General features: G+C 52.2%; 1 pseudogene; it reads right to left on the minus strand.

Annotated features, from left to right (window-relative positions):
- Positions 1-3,279: 3,279 nt before the first annotated feature.
- The window catches only part of LOC124621143, a 2,994-nt pseudogene continuing 1,273 nt past the window's right edge, over positions 3,280-5,000 (minus strand).

Genomic DNA, 5,000 nt, shown 5'->3' on the forward strand with positions numbered 1-5,000 from the left:
TGCTTTGCCCATTACATCCAGCAGACAGATAGGCCGATAGGATTTCGGCACCGTTGGATCTTTATCCGGGCCTTTCCTGATAATTACTACTTCCGCAGTTTTCCACTGTAGTGGATAATAGCCCCTTTGTAAACAGACGCTGTAAATACGACTTAATGCCGGGGCGACCAAGTGTGCGAGTCCCTGTAAGATCTCCACAGGGATCCCGTCAGGACCCGGCGCCTTCTTCCTTGCAAAGGTGTAGATGGTTGCTTCTACCTCCTCTGCTGAGAAAGGGCGCACGTTTGTATCGTTAAGATACGGGATCGAGAGAGCCTGACGTATTTCTCGCTGCTCGTGCGAGTCCTGGTCCTCGATATCATCTGGAAGTAATGTGTCCAACAGCAATCTTGCTGTTTCTTCCCAATTCTTGGTCGTGTCACCATCCCCAGCACGCAGCGTAGACAGCATCATGGGCGATCTAATTTTTTCTCGAACGATTTTGTAGGGAACTCCCCAAGGGTCTGTTCCCAGCTGATCGTTCACAAATCTTTCCCAGGATTGGCGCCTTGTAATGTCTAACTGATCCTTGTATCTCTGCTTCAGACGACGATAAATACGCAGGTGGTATTGTCGTTCGTCTTGGGCAAAGCTCCTTTGGTAGTTGCTTCGAGCCCTTCTGACCGATCGTTTAAGCACAGTCAATTCAGGGGTCCACGGGGTGGACTCCCTGCAGATGTATCTCGCTATTCGAGGTACAGATAGTGTGATGGCTGTTTGCACGGAGCTCACAAGCTCCTCCACAGCTTCATCAATATTACCTATGTCCTCCCCGAACTCAGGAGGACTGAACACCTGCACGAGTCGGTCCCAGTCTGTCCGAGCATAGTTGTACCGTTCCACCCACTCACCTGGCACATCCACGATGGTCGACGCTATTTCAAATGTAATACAGTTGTGATCGCTGACAGTTAGATGTTCTCTTACTTGCCAGTTATGGACGTGGGGTGCTGCCCTCTCGCTTGCTAGTGTGACATCAATATTTGATGTTGCACCCGCCCTCCCTGAGTAGGTCGGGGGGTACCCAGGCAAGTTTAGCACATGCATGTGCGTTTCCATTATCAAATCAACAAGCTCCGCACCCCTTCCGTCCTGTACATCACTGTGCCAGAGTGGGGACTTAGCATTAGCATCAAGAGCTACAATTATAGCCTGCCCAGCTAAAACTCTTAGTATCCAATTCAGCTGATCAAGATAAATCTTGATGTCATGTCTGAATTGGCAGTAGACGTTTACAACGTACATGCTGTAAGACAGCAAATTAAGTTGTACAACTATAATATGCTCAGTACAGAACTGATTTAATATCGTAGTTTTAATAGTTTTGTTCAATATTATAATTGCACTCATGGGGTTCCCACCCGAGGAAACCACCTGTGCTGTTGCGGGAAAACCAGGGACTCGACCCGCACAGGAGTTCGGTTCTTGTATCAGAAGTATATCTATTCCTTCTTGTTCCGCTACCTTCCGTAGCTCATGTGCAACCATCTGGCTGCGCATGGCATTGACTTGTACCACTTTAAATTTCGCCGTAATCTGTTCTTTGGATAAGCCTATCTAAGAACATTCGGTGGGTTGGACAATCTTTTGGTCCACCACACTTACGGCCCCGTTTCTTACATGGTACACATGTTGCTGCTTTGTCCATGTTAGGACAATCTTTCCTAATATGTCCAGCCAGGCCACAGTGGGCACATATTATATTCGGTTCTGTACAATACTTATTGGTATGGTTTATGTCCTGGCATTTTGTACAACGTGGTACTGCCAGGTAATCTTTAATGTTCAGTGCTGAGTAGCCGACGTACAGCCGGCCAGCCCGCGTTAATACTTTCCATAAGTTCGGTGAAACCTCCACAACATGATGTACAGTCAGCTTTCCTCGAGGCCCTACTTTAAAACGGAGCTTGAACTCTTCATCAAACTCGTTTCTAGTCATTGAGACGTCAAAATTTTGCGTATATATCGCATCAAGTAGGCTGTCCGCTGACATAAATGTAGGTACATCATATAGACTCATAAGTGGACGACGCTTTCGTGGAGGTTCACACCTAACTTTCTCGCTTAGTTGTTTATTACCTAAGATCTTTTGGCTGTCTTCTGGCGAGGCCGTCTCGACTATCAGCACATTCTTAGAGGTACGGACACTGTTGATCCTGATTTTATCTTTCTTTGGATCAACACACTTTTCGAAAGCTGTCTTAGCAGCTTTGATGTCTTCGCCAGGTTTAGGTTTTATAAAAACCGTGGGTGCCACTTTTTTGATGTTCTGTTCAATTTTCTCTTTTGCTGTTGGCGCCTTGGCCACAGGGGCTTTGGCAACCGCAGCATACGTCCGAGTAGGCTGACTTCTAATCCTTTTATTTTCTTTTTCTAATTCTGATATTCTCCCCTCTAACTGGGAGTGAACAATTGCCCAATTAGCAATGAAGTCTCTTATCTGGTTTATCGCACCATTGCTGATCTTTCCATTTTTGACACTCGAGTCCAGCAATTTCAAAAATTTCGAGTGTCGCTCAGCAACTGTCAAATTCATCTCGATTTCCGATTCGGAAGCATCTAACACATTACCACTCTCTTGATTTTCCGCCATTATCGTATTCAAAGAGAGTGAAAGATGGAGGCCCGTCTCTTGCCCCGGACCGGCCTCTCTGGCATGGGGGGAGGCTACATGCAGCTCGCTCACCGGTCCCGCCCCTTGACCAAGAGCTGTCAATAACTGAGCTGCCAGGTTTAGCACGCCGTGGGTACAGCGCACTAGTCCTCTTCAACAGCCACACCACTATAGTTTTCACCCGCTCCCTTATCGGCGAATGCCACCCGCATTCCGGGAGAGCGGATTCACTCTCCGTCCTTCGCCCCTTACTAGCCCAGGTTCCCACCAAAGGCCAAGGACCCGGTCCTACTCAGGTGCCGGGCCGGTCCCCCAGACGTTCAGAGGTCTGGACCCATCTAACCTAACCGGGGACATGTCACCACGCCCCGGCTTGGCAGAGCATGCCTCGGAGCCCAAGACAAGGCGAGTGACCTTCGCCGACTTGGGGCAAGATCCCACCACAGCAAATGCACCTGTCAGAACCGGTGTACAAGTTGTTCAGCACACCGTCGTGCCCCTGCCCTTCAGTCGCCCGAAGGCTTAACAGCTCCACCTCTAGAAGGCGGGTAAGGGCACTTGAGAAGGAGAGGCTGTTTGAGACGCATCCTTCCCCACACTGCCTATTACCAACCCAGAGCCTGCACACCTTGCAGGCCCTTAGTATGAGACAGCCGGAGCTAGTAGATAGGGACAGCGGGAATCTCGTTAATCCATTCATGCGCGTCACTAATTAGATGACGAGGCATTTGGCTACATTAAGAGAGTCATAGTTACTCCCGCCGTTTACCCGCGCTTGCTTGAATTTCTTCACGTTGACATTCAGAGCACTGGGCAGAAATCACATTGCGTCAACACCCGCTAGGGCCATCGCAATGCTTTGTTTTAATTAGACAGTCGGATTCCCCCAGTCCGTGCCAGTTCTGAGTTGATCGTTGAATGGCGGCCGAAGAGAATCCGCGCACCCGCGCGCCCCCGGAGGAGCACGCTAAGGCGGACGCGGCCTCGCAGCAAGGAAGATCCGTGGGAGGCCAAGGCACGGGACCGAGCTCGGATCCTGCACGCAGGTTGAAGCACCGGGGCGCGAACGCCGCGCAGGCGCGCGCATCCTGCACCGCCGGCCAGCACGAGGCCAACCAACGGCGAGAGCAGACCACGCCCGCGCTAAACGCCCGCACTTACCGGCACCCCTACGGCACTCACCTCGCCCAGGCCCGGCACGTTAGCGCTGACCCACTTCCCGACCAAGCCCGACACGCCCCGATCCTCAGAGCCAATCCTTATCCCGAAGTTACGGATCCAATTTGCCGACTTCCCTTACCTACATTATTCTATCGACTAGAGGCTCTTCACCTTGGAGACCTGCTGCGGATATGGGTACGAACCGGCGCGACACCTCCACGTGGCCCTCTCCCGGATTTTCAAGGTCCGAGGGGAAGATCGGGACACCGCCGCAACTGCGGTGCTCTTCGCGTTCCAAACCCTATCTCCCTGCTAGAGGATTCCAGGGAACTCGAACGCTCATGCAGAAAAGAAAACTCTTCCCCGATCTCCCGACGGCGTCTCCGGGTCCTTTTGGGTTACCCCGACGAGCATCTCTAAAAGAGGGGCCCGACTTGTATCGGTTCCGCTGCCGGGTTCCGGAATAGGAACCGGATTCCCTTTCGCCCAACGGGGGCCAGCACAAAGTGCATCATGCTATGACGGCCCCCATCAACATCGGATTTCTCCTAGGGCTTAAGATCGACTGACTCGTGTGCAACGGCTGTTCATACGAAACCCTTCTCCGCGTCAGCCCTCCAGGGCCTCGCTGGAGTATTTGCTACTACCACCAAGATCTGCACCGACGGCGGCTCCAGGCAGGCTCACGCCCAGACCCTTCTGCGCCCACCGCCGCGACCCTCCTACTCGTCAGGGCTTCGCGGCCGGCCGCAAGGACCGGCCATGACTGCCAGACTGACGGCCGAGTATAGGCACGACGCTTCAGCGCCATCCATTTTCAGGGCTAGTTGCTTCGGCAGGTGAGTTGTTACACACTCCTTAGCGGATTCCGACTTCCATGGCCACCGTCCTGCTGTCTTAAGCAACCAACGCCTTTCATGGTTTCCCATGAGCGTCGATTCGGGAGCCTTAACTCGGCGTTTGGTTCATCCCACAGCGCCAGTTCTGCTTACCAAAAGTGGCCCACTTGGCACTCCGATCCGAGTCGTTTGCTCGCGGCTTCAGCATATCAAGCAAGCCGGAGATCTCACCCATTTAAAGTTTGAGAATAGGTTGAGGTCGTTTCGGCCCCAAGGCCTCTAATCATTCGCTTTACCGGATGAGACTCGTACGAGCACCAGCTATCCTGAGGGAAACTTCGGAGGGA

The sequence above is a fragment of the Schistocerca americana genome, chromosome 6 (assembly GCF_021461395.2).
Source record: "Schistocerca americana isolate TAMUIC-IGC-003095 chromosome 6, iqSchAmer2.1, whole genome shotgun sequence".
Lineage (NCBI taxonomy): Eukaryota > Metazoa > Arthropoda > Insecta > Orthoptera > Acrididae > Schistocerca > Schistocerca americana.